The sequence below is a fragment of the Scyliorhinus torazame genome, chromosome 2 (genome assembly GCF_047496885.1).
Source record: "Scyliorhinus torazame isolate Kashiwa2021f chromosome 2, sScyTor2.1, whole genome shotgun sequence".
Classification (NCBI taxonomy): Eukaryota; Metazoa; Chordata; class Chondrichthyes; order Carcharhiniformes; family Scyliorhinidae; genus Scyliorhinus; species Scyliorhinus torazame.
This window is the reverse complement of record NC_092708.1, coordinates 16,689,164-16,712,359: the sequence shown is the minus strand read 5'-3', so window position 1 is coordinate 16,712,359 and position 23,196 is coordinate 16,689,164. Positions and strand designations below refer to the sequence as shown.

At 56.0% G+C, this 23,196-nt stretch overlaps 1 long non-coding RNA gene across 1 annotated transcript in view; it reads left to right on the top strand.

Annotated features, from left to right (window-relative positions):
* The first annotated feature begins 3,666 nt into the window (after positions 1-3,666).
* The window catches only part of LOC140407754 (uncharacterized), a 47,798-nt gene continuing 28,268 nt past the window's right edge, over positions 3,667-23,196 (top strand). The window contains exon 1 of the long non-coding RNA XR_011939779.1: positions 3,667-3,738. This is a non-coding gene — a long non-coding RNA (uncharacterized lncRNA). The remainder of the gene's footprint in view (positions 3,739-23,196) is intronic.

Genomic DNA, 23,196 nt, shown 5'->3' with positions numbered 1-23,196 from the left:
ATTTGTCGGTCTGTGGATGAGGGGCAGGCGAGTGGTGACGGGCAGCTTGCTCCTTCGGAGGGTCAGCAGAGAAACAAAGGGTTGAATGGCCTGCTTCTGCGCTGTGACCATTCTGTGATGCTGTGATATACCCCAGCTCCTTTTCTGTGCCACTATCATCCCCCACTCCCACCCCGTTTCGATGCAAAATATTTTCAAGCAGGTGAGATGAGGGAGTGGTACAGCTGACAGGATATGGCTGGAGATACAACCCCCCACGCACCTGCCCCCACCCCCCCCCCATACCAACAAAACCCGGCCCCAGCGCTCAAACTAGAGCCCAACCAGCAACGCGCTACAAAGGGGGAAGGTATTGGCCAAAGTGCAATGTCACTGGAGCAGTAATCCAGAGGCCCAGGTTATTGCTCTGGGGACACGGGTTCAAATCCTACCAAGGTGGAATTTAAATTCTGTTAATAAATCTGGAATTTAAAGCTAGTCTCAGTAACGGTGACCATGACAACTATCGTCGGTCGGGGGGCGGGGGGGACGACGACGGCGCCGACAACGACCTAGCCTTTGCCTCCCTGATCGCCCGCCAGAGAATCCTGCTCAGCTGGCGATCGGCAGCGCCACCCAAGGCGGCAGCCCGGCTGTCTGACCTGGCGGAACTGATCAGACTGGGGCAGATAAAGTTCACCACCTGTAGGCTGGAAGAGGGTTTCCATCGGACGTGCAAGCCATTCACCAACCTGTTTGTGGCCAGCAACCAATAAAGTAAGGGGGGGGGGGAGGAGGGTCACGGGACAAATTACGGAATAAGGAAGGGGGGGGAGGGCATGGGTGGTTGGGGAGGGGGGTCGAACGCCCCCAAAGAATAACACGGGACAGGCAGAAGAGAAGAGATAATAATAACCTTTTATTGTCACAAGTGACCATGTCGCGTTTGCAGTGGAATATGAAAACCCCGAATAAAGAAATTTTGAAAAGACTTGAATGCTCAGTGCTCCCATTGTGTTCCTCAGCAGCCCATTCCACAGTTAACCATTCACTCACTGAAAGACAACTTGTTGACAATCTATCTGCCCAATCTACTAACTAACCTGTCTGAATTCTCCCTCACTTAGTCTGCACATTAGCTATTCCTTTTGACGTGCTCTCTTCAAATGAGCCCACTTTCCGAAAAAGCGATCGAATGAATCCCATTCCCCCCGGCCATTTCCCAGAGTCCCGGAAAACGATTCCCCTTCAAGTAATTATCCACGGGCCTCTTTGAAATTTCCCGTTGAATCTGCTTGCAATGTCCCTCTCAGGCAGAACATTCCAGGTCGCAACAACTCGCTGTGCAAAAAAAAAAAAAAAACGCTTCCTCATTGTCGCCTCCGGCCCTTTTTCACAACAAGAAGTTACTGTGTGTCCGCGGGTTGGTCACTTTTTAAGGGCGCAAACCCATCAACAATTGTGCAGGGCAAGTCACCACAAACAAGAACGACTCAACAGTCCTGTTGACGGGGCGGAGGGGGGGGGGGGCGGTGGGGGCAGTGGGTTGCGAACTGTGATTAAATGTATTCCTGGAGGTGATCTTACACCCCCAACCTCCGGCCATTCTTCGGCCAACGCAACCGTCCCTGTGACTCATGGCTTTCCGACACCAAAGCAAAATGGCTCATTAGCCAATTGGATGAGGGTCAGCCAATCAGCCTCCCCCACCGCGCCCCCCTCCATTTTCAATATCAGTGCCCCGATGATTTTCCCATGTCGCACACGGTAGTGTCATAGAATCATAGAATTAACAGTGCAGAAGGAGGCCATTCGGCCCATCGAGTCTGCACCGGCCCTTGGAAAGAGCACCCCACTTTTTTTTTTAAAGTGCTTCTTTTTTTTAAATTTAGAGAACCCAATTATTTTTATTTTTTTAATTAAGGAGCAATTTAGCGCGGCCAATCCACCTACCCTGCACATCTTTGGGTTGTGGGGGTGAGACCCACGCAGACACGGGGAGAATGGGGCTGGTTTAGCACAGGGCTAAATCGCTGGCTTTGAAAGCAGACCAAGGCAGGCCAGCAGCACGGTTCAATTCCCGTAACAGCCTCCCCAAACAGGCGCCGGAATGTGGCGACTAGGGGCTTTTCACAGTAACTTGATTTGAAGCCTACTCGTGACAATAAGCGATTTTCATTTTATTTTTCATTTCAAACTCCACACGGACAGTGACCCAGAGCCGGGATTCGAACCCGGGTCCTCAGCGCCGCAGTCGCAGTGCTAACCACTGCGCCACCGTGCTGCCCCACATCTCACTTAAGCCCACGCCTCCACCCCTTCCCCGTAACCCCACCTAACATTTTTGGAAGCTAAGGGCAATTTTAGCATGGCCAATCCACCTAACCTGCGCAACTTTGGACTGTGGGAGGAAACCGGAGCACCCGGAGGAAACCCACGCACACACGGAAAAAACGTGCATACTCCGCACAGGCAGTGACCCAGCGGGGAATCAAACCTGGGGGTCCCTGGAGCTGTGAAGCAACAGTGCTAATCACTGTGCTGCCGTGCTGCCCTGGAGACTGAGCTACAATTTCTGGAGACCCCAGGCCCAGTCCTGGAGGGGTGGCAACTCCCATACACAGATAAATAATTGGTCAGATTGCCAAGGGGAAATATCCTTGTTCTTCTCGAAATGCACCCATCGGAGAGGACAGGTGAGGCCTTGGTTCAATGTCGGATCCGAGAGACAGCACCTCCTGCAGCTCCCGAAGTTTCAGTCTAGACGTTTGAGTTGAACAGTCTGGAGCAGGAGATTCTGAAGGGAGAGTGATTGGCCAGGTCTTTTTTTAAATATAAATTTAGAGTACCCAATTCTTTTGTTCCCCAATTAACGGTTGAGGACTCTGGGTCTGTACTCGTTGGAGTTTAGAAGGATGAGGGGAGGATCTTATTGAAACTTACAGAATTAAGCGAGGCCTGGATAGAGTGGATATGGAAAGGATGTTTTCACTTGTTGGAGAAACTAGGACAACCTCAGACTGAAGGGACGATCCTTTAAAACAGAGATGAGGAGGAATTTCTTCAGCCAGAGGGTGGTGAATCTGTGGAACTCTTTGCCGCAGAAGGCTGTGGAGGCCAAATCACTGAGTGTCTTTAAGACAGAGAAAGATACGTTCTTGATTAATAAGGGGATCGGGGGTTATGGGGAGAAGGCAGGCGAATGGGATGAGAAAAATATCAGCCATGATTGAATGGCGGAGCAGACTCGATGGGCCGAGTGGCCTAATTCTGCTCCTATGTCTTATGGTCTTATGGTTTTAAGGGGCAATTTAGCGTGGCCAATCCACCTACACTGCTCATGTTTTTGGGTTGTGGGGGTGAGACCCATGCAGACACGGGGAGAATGTGCAAAACTCCACACTGACAGTGACCCGGAGCTGGGATCGAACCCGGTTCCTCGGCACCCTAAGTGCTAACCACTGAGCTGTGACTTACACCTGATAAACACCTGTATAACTCTCAGCCCCAGATTGGGAATCTGATCTCAACATCACAATTCGAAAATCAGATTCCGTTCCCACCCTCACCATTCATTTCCCGTTCTGGCTGTTCTAGCATTTAGCCACGCTCCCTAACTTCTAATCTGTGGAATGCTGATTGGCTGGCACATGGTCCCTTCAAGCCCCACCGATCAAACAGCTAAACATACAGCAATTAATTGTGAAACAGAGGCGGTTGTGTGTAGACAAACATCAAACGATTGGAGGAGAACTGTGGGTATGTTTGGGGTGGGAGGGAGCGAGGCTGACGAGGGAAGCAAGGAGAGCAACAGAGCCCCCCTGGTTCAATCCCGCGGCAGTGCCGAGGGAACGGATTCCAGTCTTCACACAGCGGCCAGGGAAAGGGATAATACCAGGATTCCCGCTACTGGCGGTGAGGGTACTCATGTGCGTCGGCACGATCGGAGTTAATGCCCGTCATAACAGCAATAACCTGCATTCATTTAGCACCGTTAACATTGTTAAACCCCCCGCGTGTCTGCGTGGGTCTCGCCCCCACAACCCAAAGATGTGCAGGGTAGGTGGATTGGCTGCGCTAAATTGCCCCTTAATTGGAAAAAGAAATGAACTGGGTACTCTAAATTTATAAAAAAAACATTATGAAAAACATCCCAAAGTAAGACAAGGTTTGGCGGCAAGGCAACATCAGGCGATTTTCGGTCAGCTGACCATAAATAGAGTCCAAAGAGTAGATTTAAGAAAAGCTTCGAAGGAGGGGCCAGGAAGGCGGGAATGCCAGAGCTCAGGAACAAGGCAGCTGAAGGCACAGACAGCAATGGTGCAGCGATCAAAACGGGGGTGCAAAAGAGGGGAGAATCCGAGGAGTGCAGAAAGGAGCTGACAGGCGGAGAGAGGGGAGGGGCAGTGGAGGGATTACGAAAACAAGGAGGTGAATTTTATAAGCTGCAATTGCAGCCTCCCACCAGTCAAGGCACTGTAGCACCAACATTGACTGGACCACTGCATGTTACAAATTAACATTGAGTTCCCATTATAAATATAAACAGAGGAATTTATATTTTCACTCATTTGTCACAGCTAAGGTGTAGTCACTGTTGTAACAGATCAGCCAATTAATACAAAACAAGATCCGACACACAGCAAGGTGATTATAACCAGGATACCTGTCTCAGCGATGTGAGTTTAGACATAAATGCTGCTCAGGATACAGGGAGGAGCTCGCCTTCTCCACTCTAATGTAGTGGCCAACGGGTAATTTACAGATACCACAGAGGGCAGATGGGCTCAGGATTCACATCACATTTAAACGTGGAAGGTTCAACAGTGCAGCACTCCCTCGGTACCGACCCTCTGACAGTGCAGCACTCCCTCAGTACTGACCCTCTGACAGTGCAGCACTCCCTCAGTACTGACCCTCTGACAGTGCGGCACTCCCTCAGTACTGACCCTCTGACAGTGCAGCGCTCCCTCAGTACTGACCCTCTGACAGTGCAGCACTCCCTCAGTACTGACCCTCTGACAGTGCAGCACTCCCTCGGTACCGACCCTCTGACAGTGCGGCACTCCCTCAGTACTGACCCTCTGACAGTGCAGCACTCCCTCAGTACTGACCCTCTGACAGAGCACCGCTCCCTCTGTACTGACCCTCTGACAGTGCGGCACTCCCTCAGTACTGACCCTCTGACAGTGCAGCACTGCCTCAGCACTGACCCTCTGACAGTGAAGCACTCCCTCAGTACTGACCCACTGACAGTGCAGCACTCCCTCGGTACCGACCCTCTGACAGTGCGGCACTCCCTCAGTACTGACCCTCTGACAGTGCAGCACTCCCTCAGTACTGACCCTCTGACAGAGCACCGCTCCCTCTGTACTGACCCTCTGACAGTGCGGCACTCCCTCAGTACTGACCCTCTGACAGTGCAGCACTCCCTCAGTACTCACCCTCTGACAGTGCGGCACTCCCTCAGTACTGACCCTCTGACAGTTCAGCACTCCCTCGGTACCGACCCTCTGACAGTGCGGCACTCCCTCAGTACTGACCCTCTGACAGTGCAGCACTCCCTCAGTACTGACCCTCTGACAGTGCAGCACTCCCTCAGTACTGACTCTCTGACAGTGCAGCACTCCCTCAGTACTGACCCTCTGACAGTGCGGCATTCCCTCAGTATTGACCCTCTGACAGTGCAGCACTCCCTCAGTACTGACCCTCTGACAGTGCAGCACTCCCTCAGTACTGACCCTCTGACAGTGCAGCACTCCCTCGGTACCGACCCTCTGACAGTGCGGCACTCCCTCGGTACCGACCCTCTGACAGTGCAGCACTCCCTCAGTACTGACCCTCTGACAGTGCAGCACACCCTCAGTACTGACCCTCCTACAGTGCAGCACTCCCTCAGTACTGACCCTCTGACAGTGCAGCACTCCCTCAATACTGACCCTCTGACAGTGCAGCACTCCCTCAGTACTGAGCCTCTGACAGTGCAGCACTCCCTCAGTACTGACCCTCTGACAGTGCAGCACTCCCTCAGTACCGACCCTCTGACAGTGCGGCACTCCCTCAGTACTGAGCCTCTGACAGTGCAGCACTCCCTCAGTACTGAGCCTCTGACAGTGCGGCACTCCCTCAGCACTGACCCTCTGACAATGCAGCATTCCCTCAGTACTGACCCTCTGGCAGTGCAGCACTCCCTCAGTACTGACCCTCTGACTGTGCAGCACTCCCTCAGTACTGACCCTCTGACCGTGCAGCACTCCCTCAGTACTGACCCTCTGACAGTGCAGCACTCCCTCGGCACCGACCCTCTGACAGTGCGGCACTCCCTCAGCACTGCACTGCGAATGTCAGCCTGGAATTGAACCCATGTCCCACGGGTGTCTCTACAGCAGTTTTCCTTGAGAAGGCCTGGCCCTTTTGGCAATCTTGACTCCCAGGTGGCCATGTTTCATTGAGCTTCAGCACTTTCAGGAGAGGATAGAACATGAGAATTATATATTGAGAACATTGTTCAGTTACTTCGACAGATTGGCGAAGTTTTATGTTTTCAATTTAGCGCAGCATGCAGGCGTCGTTGGCAGGGCCGGCATTTGTTGCCCATCCCGAATTGCCCTCGGACTGAGTCTCTCGCTCGGGCATTTCAGAGTCAGCCACATTGCTGTGGGTCTGGAGTCCCATGTCGGCCAGACCGGGTAAGGACGGCAGATTTCCTTCTCTGAAGGACGATAGTGAACCAGATGGGTTCTTACGACAATCGACAATAGTTTCATGGCCATCACGAGACTTTCATTTCCAGAATTTTATTGAATTCAAATTTTATTATCTGCCGCGGGATTTGACCACACATCGCCAGAACGTAACCCAGCGTCTCTGGATTCCTAGCCCAGACAATACCATGTCACCATTCCCCTTTACTGCCCTTGAGAGGTTGGTGATAAGCTGCTGCAGTCCCTGGGGTGTAGGTACACCCACTGTGCTGCTAGGGTGGGTTTTCCAGGACGTTGCCCCAGCGACAGTGAAGGAACGGCCGATATATTTCCCAGTCAGGGTGGTGAGTGACTTGGAGGGGAACCTCCAGGTGGTGGGGTTCCACTGGATAGAGTGGACGTGGAGAGGATGTTTCCACTAGCAGGAAAAGCTAGAACCCGAGGGCACCATCTCAGACTGAAGGGACGATCCTTTAAAACTCAGACGAGGAGGAATTTCTTCAGCCAGAGGGTGGTGAGTCTGTGGAACTCTTTGCCGCAGAAGGCTGTGGAGGCCAAATCAGAGATAGATAGGTTCTTGATTAATAAGGGGATCAGGGGTTATGGGGAGGAGGCAGGAGAATGGGGGTGAGAAACATAGAGGCCATGATTGAATGGCGGAGCAGACTCGATGGGCCGAATGGCCTAATCCTGCTTCTGTGTCTTATGGTCCATGCTCATATTAAGCCCCTTGAGACTCTCTGCCACTTAATAAGATCGTGGCCGATATTCTTCCTCAGCCCATTTTCCACATAATCCCCTTCAACCCCCTTTGTGTCCACTATCAGCCCCGGCTATATTGAACAATGGGACATCCCCAGTTCTCCAGGGCAGGGAGTCATAAAAGTCCACAATCCCTTTGAATGAAGACATTTCTCCTTAACTCCGTCCCCAGTGGCCAACCCCTTGTGGTGAGACTGTGACCGTGTGCTCCAGGTTCTTCACCCACAGGAAACATTCTGAGTGCAGCTACCCTGACAAGTCGCATGTTTTGTATTCTCAATGGAGTCCAGTCGAGAGAAATCCTGGGATTTCCTGGGATTATATTCATTGGAGTTTAGGAGGTTGAGGGGAGATCTAATAGAAACTTACAAGATAATGAATGGCTTAGATAGGGTGGACGTAGGGAAGTTGTTTCCATTAGCAGGGGAGACTAGGACCCGGGGGCACAGCCTTAGAATAAAAGGGAGTCACTTTAGAACAGAGATAAGGAGAAATGTCTTCAGCCAGAGAGTGGTGGGTCTGTGGAATTCATTGCCACAGAGGGCGGTGGAGGCCGGGATGTTGAGTGTCTTTAAGACAGAAGTTGATAAATTCTTGATTTCTCGAGGAATTAAGGGCTATGGAGAGAGAGCCGGTAAATGGAGTTGAAATCAGCCATGATTGAATGGTGGAGTGGACTCGATGGGCCGAATGGCCTTACTTCCGCTCCTATGTCTTATGGTCTTATGGTCTAAAGCATTAAAGGCGTCACCAAAAGTAACCATCTGCTGTAACTGAAAGAGGTACAGAGGTACCCCTCATTCTCTGTACCAGGGGAATGAAACCAAACCTCGTCTGCGGGTGAAACGGGTTTAACGGGGACAGGAGAGGGCGTTAGTTGGATCAGAGACACACATGAATTTCAGTCGTCATCTTTAATAGTTCCGACATAGGCTGGAGAAGCCCACAGTTGGAAAACCCAAAATGTCTACCGTTAACTGTGATTCCACGGTGGTGCAGCACCCAGTGAACAATCCTGAGTGCACTCTGCTACACTAACAACCCACAGACACAATGGGCCTAATGGCCTCTTTCTGTGCTGTAAGCTTTCGGTGATTCTCTAATTTAAGATAATCAGTGGAGGTCATTTAGCTTGTCAGAAGCACCATAGATTCATACGTTTTCTGCAAACAACAAGAATATGTTCAAGCCTTGCATCTTTTTTGACTTACCCAAGAAGAGAGCCTCCAGTCTCCCTTTTCTTTTCCCCAGGGCAACGTCTCAGCCACTCAGGGTTTTCCATCAACCAATCAGCACCCTTTACTCCAGGAGTACAAATTGTTGTGATTGTTTGAAATTTGGCATTCTTGTATTTGTCCCGATGAATGAAAGACAAAATGCTTCGGCAACATGTCTCTCTCTTCAGCAACTTTCGATGTAGATTGCAGTGTCTGGATTTAAAATGGGACCGGCCTCGGTAAGTTGTTGCTCTGTAATTGTACCCTCCCTCCAGTAACGGTGCTGCAGCACCACCACTGGGCAGATGATGACATTGCAGTCTGAGTTGACAAGCTGCAGGCCCCGTTCTGAATGTGGACAACAACATTGTCATGAGTGTCAGTTGTGTCTCAAGGAACATCCTTTGATCTCAGAGCAGGGGACTCCTCCCCATTTCCTCAATGGCCAGAGCCCCAGCCCCCCACCCCACTTTGTCCCCCGCCATGCCCAGTGGGAACTGGCAGCACTTCCATGAATCTAAATCCAAGGAGTCACTGTTTAAAAATAAGGAGTTGCCCATTTTAGACGGAGAGGGTGAGAGTTTCTCTCTCTCAGAGGGTGGTGAGACTCTGCAACACTCTTCCTTAGTTTTGTGAGGGCCATGAAGAATCCACCACGAGTTGAAGGATAGAAATAAATAACATTTATTTACAATAACATATATATACACAGCAGCAGCAGCTACAGCAGCAGCTACAGCAGCAGCAGCAGCAGCTACAGCAGCAGCAGCTACAGCAGCAGCAGCAACAGCTGCAGCTGCAGCAGCTACAGCAGCACCTACAGCAGCAGCTACAGCAACAGCAGCTACAGCAGCACCTGCAGCAGCAGCAGCTGCAGATACAGCAGCAGCTACAGCAGCAGCACAAGCTGCAGCTACAGCAGCAGCAGCTACAGCCGCAGCACAAGCTGCAGCTACAGCAGCAGCAGCTACAGCAGCAGCTACAGCAACATCAGCTACAGCAACAGCAGCACCTACAGCAGCAGCACCTACAGCAGCAGCACCTACAGCAGCAGCACCTACAGCAGCAGCAGCACCTACAGCAGCAGCAGCAGCACCTACAGCAGCAGCAGCACCTACAGCAGCAGTAGCAGCAGCACCTGCAACAGCAGCAGCACCTGCAACAGCAGCAGCACCTGCAACAGCAGCAGCACCTGCAGCAGCACCTGCAGCAGCACCTGCAGCAGCAGCTCCAGCAGCCCTACTTTGCTGCTCACTCTCCTCTAGCCGGTTCCAAACTGGCCAGCTTTATTCATGCAGGGATCTGCTAATGATTTCTCCGCCCCCCTCATTGGGGAAGCTCATACTCCCAAAGGATTGTGGGATTGCCATTAGTCCCCAGCCAGTGGTAAGCAGGCAGGTTATAACACAGTGGAAGTAGAGTGTGTGGATAATTTTAGGGCAGAGCTGGAAAGATCCTTGATTAACATGGGGGTGAAAGGCTATCGGGGGGGGGGGGGTCGGCAGGAATGTGGGGCGGAGGTTACAATCAGATCTTATTGAATGCCAGGGCAGGCTCGAGGGACCGAGTGGCGTTCTCCTGCTCCTAAGTCGTATGTTTGTATATTTAAAAAAAAAAAAAATTTAGAGTACCCAATTCATTTTTTCCAATTAAGGGGCAATTTAGCGTGGCCAATCCACCTACCCTGCTCATCTTTTGGGTTGTGGGGGCGAAACCCACGCAGACACGGGGAGAATGTGCAAACTCCACACGGACAGTGACCCAGAGCCGGGATCGAACCTGGGACCCCGGCGCCATGAGGCAGCAGTGCTAACCCACTGCGCCACCGTGCTGCCCGTATGTTTGTACATTCAAGAGGGGGAAGATCAATATCTCAGCCCTAAAGTGGTCCAGCTGAAGAGAGAAAGTTCAGCTCACAACCGATCAGGTCAATCTTCACCCATTCAGCTCAATTCCAGAACAATGGGGGGTCAAACAAAGTCGCTGTGCTAGACTCCTGTCCAGACCATTGGATCTGAACATCAACATCACCCGGACGGTTCGATTCAAGCGACGCAGAAACATGTGGAGAGAGAAGCAGGAGTTAACGTTTTGAGCCCCGTGTGATTCTCCTTCAGAACTGGAGCAGGTCGGTGCCCGGCAGAAAGACCCCGAGGTCACAGGGCCAAGGGCGCAGCATTCCAACAGCACACGGCTGACCCCCTGATGTACCATCAATAACCATGCGACAAAATGGTGAACAATTGAGGCTTTATTGCGCTAGATGTTAAGCCTCCTGCAGCTGGAACCAGAATGGAGGCAGCACAGGAGAGTGCACACTCTTATACCGAGCCTGCTGGGTGGAGCCAGCAGGCCGGGGTTTACTGTATTGATTGTAGTACAGTGGCAGTACCGTAATACACGTAGTGTATAACCCGTGGTGTTTACCACACCCCCTTAAGAGAGGTGCTGAAGATAAAGGACAAATGGTGGGAAGAGAAAGCCCAAGTGATCCAACAGTAAGATGCTGAGCCTCATGACAAGCAGAGCTTCCTGAAGCCACCAGCGCCACCTGTGGACGGAGGCCAAGCGGACAAATTCCACTTTGCTCGCAGAGTCCTCTTCCCAGAGATGACAATGCTGTCCATCAACGCTGGAAAGAGCATTTCCCACAATTCCACAACTGTGAAACCACAATGATGCCCTCCAGGTTGTTCCCCGGTACCCTAGCATCCACAGGTAAAAAAGACCCGCAGCGAGGACAGCGGGCATCCTAGCCTTGTGCCTCCGTGCAGCCTGAAGTATTCCGAGCTGGTGGCGTTTGTCCGCACGCTCGCCGTGGGAGCGCTGTACAGTAGCTTCACCCAAGCCGTGAACCCTGACTTGAATCCAAACCGCTCCAGTACCTCTCTGAGGAACTTCCATTCAACTCTATCGAAGGGCTTTTCTGTGACCAAGGATTCTCTCCCCGGATGGGGCCATTATCATGTTCAACAGGTGCCTGATGTTTGATATTTCTGCCCACCCCCCTCCTGCGGGATCAACCATACTTGCCCGGTGGAGGCGCCCCTGCACTCTGGGGCTTCCCTTTGTCCAGGGACCACCCATGATGCCGTCATCTATGTGTATGCCATGTGGGTGAGCCACGCCCCTGGGGTTTCCCTTTCATGGCTGCCAGCCCAAAGTGGCTGTTTGCGGTGCCTTTGTGTTTCCTACTGCCATGTGCGGACTGCCGTAGCCAGCCTAGTGCCCCCCCCCCGGTCCACACCCCCCCCCCCCCACTCCACCGTCTCTCGGCTTTCCCCCTGGGTCTGCCTCCCCCTCCCCTCCCCCCCCCCCCAGTATGTCTCCCCTCTAGCCTTTCTCCCTCTGTCTTCACCCCCTACTTTCCCTCCCATCTAGAGTATTCGCCACCCCCCCCCCCACCCTCCCCCACCCGTCGCCAGTCACCCTCTCCCCATCGGGGGATGTGCCCCCCCTCCCTCATTCTTCCTTGTGCGAGCTCACCTGCTAGTGTGATGCCCCACCCCTTCCCCGCCGGGTTCGATCTAAATCTCCCCCCCGCGCCCGCGTCCTACTGCTCTCGTCTCCTCCTTTCTGGGGCTCAATGTCAGATCTGAAGACGAGGCAGTTCAGCCGCGTGCAATTCGTTTCTACATTAAAAAAAAACACTTTGTAATCATCAGAAGGGTAAAACTAACCTGTCTCACGACGGTCTAAACGCAGATCCCTTCACAACGATAGGAAGAGCTGACATCGAAGGGTCAAAAAGCGACGTGGCTATGAACGCTTGGCCGCCACAAGCCAGTTATCCCTGTGGTAACTTTTCTGACACCTGCTGCTTAAAACCCAAACGGTCAGCAGGATCGTGAGGCCCAGCGTGGTAGCACAGTGGTTGGTAAATTCTTCAGTCGCCCTCCCCCCCCCCCCAAACGGGAAACACCGGGCGGGATTCTCTCAACCCGGGGCCGGAGAATCCCCGCGACCGGCGCGAATCGCGCCACGCCGCCCCGAGGCCGGGACCTGATTCTCTCCAGAGCGGAGGATGTGCGCCATTGGCGCTGGCGTGACTGGCGCGGCACCCCCCCCCCCCACTCTCCGATTCTCGGCCCGAGATGGGCCGAGCGGCCGTCGTACAAAACCCGAGTCCCGCCGGCGCCGTTCACACCCGCTCTGAGCCGGCGGGACCTCGGCGTGGAGGGGTCCGGGGGCGGCCTGTGGGGGGGTCCGACATGGGGGGAGGGGGTCGGGGACCACCGATCGGCGGGCCGGCTTCTCTGGCTGGGGGCCTCCTTTCTTCCGTGTCAGCCCCTGCAGCCCTGCGCCATGTTGCGTCGGGGCCGGTGCGGAGAAGGGAGCCACTGCGCATGCGCGCGTTGCCGTCGGTGTCACTGCGCATGCACGCGATGCCGCTGGTGTCACTGCGCATGCGCGCGTTGCCGCTGGTGTCACTGCGCATGCGCGCGTTGCCGTCGGTGTCACTGCGCATGCACGCGATGCCGCTGGTGTCACTGCGCATGCGCGCGTTGCCGCTGGTGTCACTGCGCATGCGCGCGTTGCCGTCGGTGTCACTGCGCATGCACGCGATGCCGCTGGTGTCACTGCGCATGCGCGCGTTGCCGCTGGTGTCACTGCGCATGCACGCGTTGCCGTCGATGTCACTGCGCATGCACGCGATGCCGCTGGTGTCACTGCGCATGCACGCGATGCCGCTGGTGTCACTGCGCATGCGCGCGTTGCCGCTGGTGTCACTGCGCATGCGCGCGTTGCCGTCGGTGTCACTGCGCATGCACGCGATGCCGCTGGTGTCACTGCGCATGCACGCGTTGCTGCCGGTGTCACTGCGCATGCACGCGTTGCCGCTGGTGTCACTGCGCATGCACGCGATGCCGCTGGTGTCACTGCGCATGCACGCGATGCCGCTGGTGTCACTGCGCATGCACGCGATGCCGCTGGTGTCACTGCGCATGCGCGTGTTGCCGCTGGTGTCACTGCGCATGCACGCGTGTTGCCGCCGGTGTCACTGCGCATGCGCGAGTGTTGCCGCTGGTGTCACTGCACATGCGCGCGTGTTGCCGCTGGTGTCACTGCGCATGCACGCGTTGCCGTCGGTGTCACTGCGCATGCGCGCGTTGCCGTCGGTGTCACTGCGCATGCACGTGTTGCCGCCGGTGTCACTGCGCATGCACGCGTTGCCATCGGTGTCACTGCGCATGCACGCGTTGCCGCTGGTGTCACTGCGCATGCACGCGTTGCCGTCGGTGTCACTGCGCATGCGCGCGTTGCCGTCGGTGTCACTGCGCATGCACGTGTTGCCGCCGGTGTCACTGAGCATGCACGCGTTGCCATCGGTGTCACTGCGCATGCACGCGTTGCCGCTGGTGTCACTGCGCGTGCACGCGTTGCCGCTGGTGTCACTGCGCATGCGCGCGTTGCCGTCGGTGTCACTGCGCATGCGCGCGTTGCCGCCGGTGTCACTGCGCATGCACGCGATGCCGCTGGTGTCACTGCGCATGCACGCGATGCCGCTGGTGTCACTGCGCATGCGCGCGTTGCCGCTGGTGTCACTGCGCATGCGCGCGTTGCCGTCGGTGTCACTGCGCATGCACGCGATGCCGCTGGTGTCACTGCGCATGCACGCGTTGCTGCCGGTGTCACTGCGCATGCACGCGTTGCCGCTGGTGTCACTGCGCATGCACGCGATGCCGCTGGTGTCACTGCGCATGCACGCGATGCCGCTGGTGTCACTGCGCATGCACGCGATGCCGCTGGTGTCACTGCGCATGCACGCGATGCCGCTGGTGTCACTGCGCATGCACGCGATGCCGCTGGTGTCACTGCGCATGCACGCGATGCCGCTGGTGTCACTGCGCATGCGCGCGTGTTGCCGCTGGTGTCACTGCGCATGCACGCGTGTTGCCGCCGGTGTCACAGCGCATGCGCGAGTGTTGCCGCTGGTGTCACTGCACATGCGCGCGTGTTGCCGCTGGTGTCACTGCGCATGCACGCGTTGCCGTCGGTGTCACTGCGCATGCGCGCGTTGCCGTCGGTGTCACTGCGCATGCACGTGTTGCCGCCGGTGTCACTGCGCATGCACGCGTTGCCATCGGTGTCACTGCGCATGCACGCGTTGCCGCTGGTGTCACTGCGCATGCACGCGTTGCCATCGGTGTCACTGCGCATGCGCGCGTTGCCGTCGGTGTCACTGCGCATGCACGTGTTGCCGCCGGTGTCACTGCGCATGCACGCGTTGCCATCGGTGTCACTGCGCATGCACGCGTTGCCGCTGGTGTCACTGCGCATGCACGCGTTGCCGCTGGTGTCACTGCGCATGCGCGCGTTGCCGTCGGTGTCACTGCGCATGCGCGCGTTGCCGCCGGTGTCACTGCGCATGCGCGCGTTGCCGCCAGTGTCACTGCGCATGCACGCGTTGCTGTCGGTGTCACTGCGCATGCACGCGTTGCCGCTGGTGTCACTGCGCATGCACGCGTTGCCGCTGGTGTCACTGCGCATGCGCGCGTTGCCGCCGGTGTCACTGCGCATGCACGCGTTGCCGCTGGTGTCACTGCGCATGCACGCGTTGCCATCGGTGTCACTGCGCATGCACGCGTTGCCGCCGGTGTCACTGCGCATGCACGCGTTGCCGCTGGTGTCACTGCGCATGCGCGCGTTGCCGTCGGTGTCACTGCGCATGCGCGCGTTGCCGCCGGTGTCACTGCGCATGCGCGCGTTGCCGCCGGTGTCACTGCGCATGCACGCGTTGCGGTCGGTGTCACTGCGCATGCACGCGTTGCCGCCGGTGTCACTGCGCATGCACGCGTTGCCGCTGGTGTCACTGCGCATGCACGCGTTGCCGCTGGTGTCACTGCGCATGCGCGCGTTGCCGCCGGTGTCACTGCGCATGCACGCGTTGCCGCTGGTGTCACTGCGCATGCACGCGTTGCCATCGGTGTCACTGCGCATGCACGCGTTGCCACCGGTGTCACTGCGCATGCGCGCGTTGCCGCCGGTGTCACTGCGCATGCACGCGTTGCCGCCGGTGTCACTGCGCATGCGCGTGTTGCCGCTGGTGTCACTGCGCATGCACGCGTTGCCGCTGGTGTCACTGCGCATGCACGCGTTGCCGTCGGTGTCACTGCGCATGCACGCGTTGCCGTCGGTGTCACTGCGCATGCACGTGTTGCCATCGGTGTCACTGCGCATGCGCGCGTTGCCGCTGGTGTCACTGCGCATGCACGTGTTGCCGCCGGTGTCACTGCGCATGCACGCGTTGCCGTCGGTGTCACTGCGCATGCACGCGTTGCCGCTGGTGTCACTGCGCATGCACGCGTTGCCATCGGTGTCACTGCGCATGCACGCGTTGCCGCTGGTGTCACTGCGCATGCACGCGTTGCCGCTGGTGTCACTGCGCATGCACGTGTTGCCATCGGTGTCACTGCGCATGCGCGCGTTGCCGCTGGTGTCACTGCGCATGCACGTGTTGCCGCCGGTGTCACTGCGCATGCACGCGTTGCCGTCGGTGTCACTGCGCATGCACGCGCTGCCATCGGTGTCACTGCGCATGCACGCGTTGTCGCTGGTGTCACTGCGCATGCACGCGTTGCCGTCGGTGTCACTGCGCATGCACGCGTTGCCGTCGGTGTCACTGCGCATGCGCGCGTTGCCGCTGGTGTCACTGCGCATGCGCGCGTTGCCGCCGGTGTCACTGCGCATGCACGCGATGCCGCTGGTGTCACTGCGCATGCGCGTGTTGCCGCTGGTGTCACTGCGCGCGTTGCCGCCGGTGTCACTGCGCATGCGCGTGTTGCCGCTGGTATCACTGCGCATGCGCGCGTTGCCGCTGGTGTCACTGCGCATGCGCGTGTTGCCGCCGGTGTCACTGCGCATGCGCAGACCCCGCGGCGCCTGGTTCACGCCGGGATCAGCAGCTAGAGCGACGTGGATCGCTCCAGTGCCGTGCTGGCCCCCTGTAGGGGCCAGAATTGCTGATCCTGAGGCCTGTGTTGACGATGCCGAGAAAAGCGACGGCGATTCCGATGGAGTCAACACTTAGCCTCAGGACCACAGCCTCCCGCCCACCATCACGTGCTGCTTAGGGCAGCACGGTAGCACAGTGGTTTGCACAATTGCTTCACAGCTCCAGGGTCCTAGGTTCGATTCCGGCTTGGGTCACTGTGCGGAGTCTGCACATCCTCCCCGTGTGTGCGTGGGTTTCCTCCGGGTGCTCCGGTTTCCTCCCACAGTCCAAAGATGTGCAGGTTAGGTGGATTGGCCATGATAAATTGCCCTTAGTGTCCAAAATTGCCCTTAGTGTTGGGTGGGGTTACTGGGTTATGGGGATAGGGTGGAGGTGTTGACCTTGGGTGGGGTGCTCTATCCAAGAGCCGGTGCAGACTCGATGGGCCGAATGGCCTCCTTCTGCACTGTAAATTCTCTGTAAATTCTATGATCACCCAAGGTACTCCAGCAAAACCCCTCATGGTTTTGAACACCTCCATTAAACCTCCCCTTCACCTTTTCTGCTTGGGGGGGGGGGGGGTGGGGGTGGCGGGGGAGGGGGGGAAGTAGAGGGGAAACATCTGGAAACATTCCTTCCCCCCCCCCCCCTTAGTGACTATAACTTGCCCAGGAAATCACCTTGACTCCGAGATGTGACAGGATTGTAAAAGACTTGCAGGAATGCAAGGGAATGTGCGCAAAAACTGCATTCTTGTCTGATTGGCGCCTCTGGTGTGATCAACAAACTGCACAAAAACACAGCTCAATAGCAAGGGTAAGGGGGGGGAGAACACCAAAAAACCCCATCTAATCTAAACAGCGAGAGAGCAATCGTTCAGGAACAGGGAGAGAAAGTTAAACATGCAGGCAGAGAGACAGAGAGAGAGAGACAGAGTGAAAATGTTAGCGACAGACAGACTGGCCAGGCCAGTTCGGCAGTTCTGTTTTTCTCCAGTCTGTGCTGTCAGGCAGTTTTTCTTGCCTCCCGGAGGACCCTGATATTCCTTCATGGTTTTTGATGCCACACCGTCAGTACATTCCACCCCAGTGAGCACAACTCCTCAACCACAGATGTGAGGCGCAGAATACTGGAGCAGTAAACAAGCCCAAACAAAACAGCAGAACACAGAAACCCTGCAACGGACCTCACTAATCTCCCAAGGATACAACCCCAGATACTTGGCACCCACTACAATAACTGCACCAGTTAACTTCACAGAGTAACTAATAACTCTTTACTAGTTACCAGAGAAAGAGGAAATATCTTTCGAGGTTACCAGAGATTGAGTAACTAATCATTTCACTGTTTCACCCTGAGTAACTAATACCTCTGTACCAATGTTGGAGAGTCAGTAACAAACATAGAACAGTCCAGCACAGTACAGGCCCTTCGGCCCACGATGTTGTGCCAACCATTTATCCTGATCTAGGATCAACCTAACAATTTACTGCTGTCCATGTGCCTGTCTAAGAGTCGCTTAAATGTCCCTAATGACTCTGACTCCACCCCCTCTGCTGCCAGTGCATTCCACACACCCACCACTCTCTGTGTAAAGAACCGACCTCTGACATCTCCCCTATACCTTCCGCCAATCACCTTAAAATTATGTCCCCTCGTGACAGCCATTTCCACCCTGGGGAAAAGTCTCTGGCTATCCACTCTATCCATGCCTCTCATCACCTTGTACACCTCGATCAAGTCACCTCTCTGCCTTCTTCACTCCAGTGAGAAAATCCCTAGCTCCCTCAACCATTCTTCATAAGACATGCCCTCCAGTCCAGGCAGCATCCTGGTAAATCTCCTCTGCACCCTCTCCAAAGCATCCACATCCTTCCTATAATGAGGCGATCAGAACTGGACACAATATTCCAAGTGTGGTCTAACCAGGGTTTTATAAAGCTGTAGCAAAACCTCGCGGCACATAAACTCAATCCCCCTGTTAATGAAAGTCAACACACCATACGCCTTCTTAACAACCCTATCAACCTGGGAGGCAACTTTGAGGGATCTATGTAGGTGGACCCCAAGATCCCTCTGTTCCTCCACACTTCCAAGAATCCTGCCTTTAACCCTGTATTCAGCATTCAAATTCGACCTTCTGAAATGAATCACTTCACATTTATCGAGGTTGAACTCCATCTGCCACTTCTCAGCCCAGCTCTGCATCCTGTCAATGTCCTGTTGTAACCTGCAACAGCCCTCAACACTATCTACAACTCCACCAACCTTCGTGTCAACGGCAAACTTACCAACCCACCCTTCCACTTCCTTATCCAAGTCATTTATAAACACCACAAAGAGCAGAGGTCCCAGAACAGAACCCTGCGGGACACCACTGGTCACCGACCTCCAGGCAGAATACTTTCCATCCACTACCACTCGCTGTCTTCTTTCGGCCAGCCAATTCTGTATTCAGACAGCCAGATTTCCCTGTATCCCATGCCCCCTGACTTTCTGAATGAGCTTACCATGGGAACCTTATCAAATGCCTTACTGAAATCCATATACACCACATCCACTGCCCGACCTTCATCAATGTGACTCGTCACATCCTCAAAGAATTCAATGAGTCTTGTGAGGAATGACCTGCCCCTCACAAAGCCATGCTGACTATCTTTAATCAAACTATGTTTTTCTAAATAATCATAAATCCTATCTCACAGAATCCTTTCCAATATTTTGCTCACCACAGATGCATGATTGACTGTTCTGTAATTCCCAGGGATTTCCCTATTCCCTTTCTTGAACAGGGGAACAGCATTTGCCTCCCTCCAATCATCCGGTACTACTCCAGTGGAGAGTGAGGACGCAAAGATCATCGCCAACGGCGCAACAATCCCCTCCCTTGCTTCCCGTAGTAACCTTGGATATATCCCGCCTGGCCCAGGGGACTTATCTATTCTGATGCTTTTCAAAATTTCCAGCAGAAGGGTAGGGAGAGGTGCGGGGGGGGGGGGGGTGAGATGGAGGGGAGAGGAGATCTGAGAACGGTGCTAATCTTTACTGGCTCATACCGATGGCCGAGGGGCAAGGTGCGAGGGGCAAGGTTTAGAGTAGATGTACGAGGCAAGTTTTTACACAGAGGGTAGTGGGTGCCTGGAACTCGTTGCCGGAGGAGGTGGTGTAAGCAGGGACGATAGTGACGTTTAAGGGGCATCTTGACAAATACATGAATAGGATGGGAATAGAGGGATACGGACCCAGGAAGTGTAGAAGATTTTAGTTTAGATGGGCATCATGGTCTGTGTGGGCTTGGGGGGGGCCGAAGGGCCTGTTCCTGTGCTGTACTTTTCTTTGTTCTTTGTTCTTTGTCCTTGACCATGAGGAACCTGATATCACCCCTTCCCCCTCCTCTCCTCTTCCCCTGTTGTCCCCTCCCCCTCTCCCCTCCATCTCACACCCCCTCTCTTCTCCCCACTCCCACCTACCCCCCTTCATCCCGTCTCCCCCTCCCCTCCTCCCTCCCCCTCCCCTCCTCCCTCCCCCCTCCCTCCCCTTCCCACCTCCTCTTCCCACCTCCTCCCTCCCCCTCCCCTCCCTCCCTTCCTTCCCCCCTTCCTCCCCCTCCCCTCCTCCCTCCCCTCCCCACTCCCCCTCCCCTCCTCCCTCCCCTCCTTCCTTCCTCCCCCTCCCCTCCTCCCTCCCCCTCCCCTCCTGCCTCCCCTCTCCCCTCCCCCTCTCTCCAATCCCCCTCCCTCACCTCCATCCCCCTCCCCTCCCTCCCCTTCCCCTCCTCCCTCCCCCCACTCTCTTCCTCTTCTGCCACCCATCCCCCTCCCCCTCTCTCCAATCCCCCTCCCCTCTCTCCCTCCCCACCCCCTCCCCCTCCCCCTTCCCCCTCCTCCCTCCCTTTCCCTCTCCCTTTCTGAGCTTCTGTTGCCCGAGCTCAGCTCCAGGCCAGTTTAACTTGGGGTCAGTGGTCGAGGAATGCAAGGTCATTCCGGCCATGCTCCGGCCTCAGACTAAAGGCCAATCAGAGTTTGGTTTACCTCCTTAAACACAGCCCCTTTGTGGAAGGAGCATTTCAAATGTCAGTTCATTCCTGGGCCCCATTTTAAGCAGAACACCCTCCCAAACCTGGCGTTCGACAGGCTCCACTGTAACTTAACTAGTTTAGTAGAATAACTAATCAAACTAGAGAGTCTTTTAATAAATCAACTCCACCCATTAACGGCCCTACAATAGCATCAGCTGCGTTACTGGTTTCAAAGTATAAACTCTCAGGATTAATTAATCACTGGGTGTGTTTGTATTAAACTTTCTGGTTATTATCAGTCTGACAGGTTTCTTCACTGAGTTTATCACAAAACATTCACCTGCAAAGATTTGATTTAATTTTTATAATATTCACTGACTCATCGAACAAACCCTGATTCTCATCCCCTCACTGCCCCGTCCCCTCACTGCCCCGTCCCCTCACTGCCCCGTCCCCTCACTACCCGTCCCCTCACTACCCCGTCCCCTCACTACCCGTCCCCTCACTGCCTCGTCCCCTCACTACCCCGTCCACTCACTACCCCATCCCCTCACTACCCCACCCCCTCACTGCCCCGTCCCCTCACTGCCCCGTCCCCTCACTACCCCGTCCCCTCACTGCCCCGTCCCCTCACTGCCCCATCCCCTCACTACCCCGTCCCCTCACTGCCCCGTCCCCTCACTACCCCGTCCCCTCACTGCCCCGTCCCCTCACTACCCCATCCCCTCACTGCCTAATAATGATAATAATGATAATCTTTATTGTCACAAGTAGGCTCACATTAACGCTGCAATGAAGTTACTGTGAAAAGCCCCTAGTCGCCACATTCCGGCTCCTGTTCGGGTACACTGAGGGAGAATTCAGAATGTCCAATTCACCCAACAGCACGTCTTTCGGGGCTTGTGGGAGGAAACCGGAGCACCCGGAGGAAACCCATGCAGACACGGGGAGAACGTGCAGACTCCGCACAGACAGTGACCCAGCGGGGAATCGAACCCGGGACCCTGGCGCGGTGAAGCAACAGTGCTAACCACTGTGATACCGTGTCCTCACTATCTCAGTCCCAGTCCCTCATCCCATCTCCTCAACATCCATCCCTTTCCCTCACCCCATTCTTTCATCCCGCAACCCAATCCTCTCACCCTCCATCTACCTTACTCCAACGCCTCACACCCTCCACCCGCTCGCCCCATCCCCTCACACCCTCCACCCGCTCGCCCCATCCCCTCATACCCTCCATCCACCATCCCCTCATACCCTCCATCCACCATCCTCCATCCCCTCACACCCTCCATCCACTCGCCCCATCCCCTCACACCCTCCATCCTCTTACCCCATCCCCACCCCGTACCCTCACACCCTCCATCCCCTCACACCCTCCACCCGCTCGCCCCATCCCCTAACACCTTCCATCCACTCGCCCCATCCCCTCACACCCTCCTCCCGCTCGCCCCATCCCCTCACACCCTCCATCACCTCACACCCTCCACCCGCACGCCCAATCCCCTCACACCCTCCACCCGCTCGCCCCATCCCCTCACACCCTCCATCCCCTCACACCCTCCATCCACTCGCCCCATCACCTCACACCCTCCATCCTCTTACCCCATCCCCACCCCGTACCCTCACACCCTCCATCCCCTCACACCCTCCACCTGCTCGCCCCATCCCCTCAAACCCTCCACCTGTTGGCCCCATCCCCTCACACCCTCCACCCGCTCGCCCCATCCCCTCACACCCTCCACCCGCTTGCCCCATCCCCTCACACCCTCCATCCACTCGCCCCATCCCCTCACACCCTCCATCCACTCGCCTCATCCCCTCACACCCTCCATCCACTCGCCCCATCACCTCACACCCTCCACCCGCTCGCCCCATCCCCTCACACCCTCCACCCGCTTGCCCCATCCCCTCACACCCTCCATCCACTCGCCCCATCCCCTCACACCCTCCACCCGCTCGCCCCATCCCCTCACACCCTCCACCCGCTTGCCCCATCCCCTCACACCCTCCACCCGCTTGCCCCATCCCCTCACACCCTCCATCCACTCGCCCCATCCCCTCACACCCTCCATCCTCTTACCCCATCCCCACCCCGTACCCTCACACCCTCCATCCCCTCACACCCTCCACCCGCTCGCCCCATCCCCTAACACCTTCCATCCACTCGCCCCATCCCCTCACACCCTCCACCCGCTCGCCCCATCCCCTCACACCCTCCATCACCTCACACCCTCCACCCGCACGCCCAATCCCCTCACACCCTCCACCCGCTCGCCCCATCCCCTCACACCCTCCATCCCCTCACACCCTCCATCCACTCGCCCCATCACCTCACACCCTCCATCCTCTTACCCCATCCCCACCCCGTACCCTCACACCCTCCATCCCCTCACACCCTCCACCTGCTCGCCCCATCCCCTCAAACCCTCCACCTGTTGGCCCCATCCCCTCACACCCTCCACCCGCTCGCCCCATCCCCTCACACCCTCCACCCGCTTGCCCCATCCCCTCACACCCTCCATCCACTCGCCCCATCCCCTCACACCCTCCATCCACTCGCCTCATCCCCTCACACCC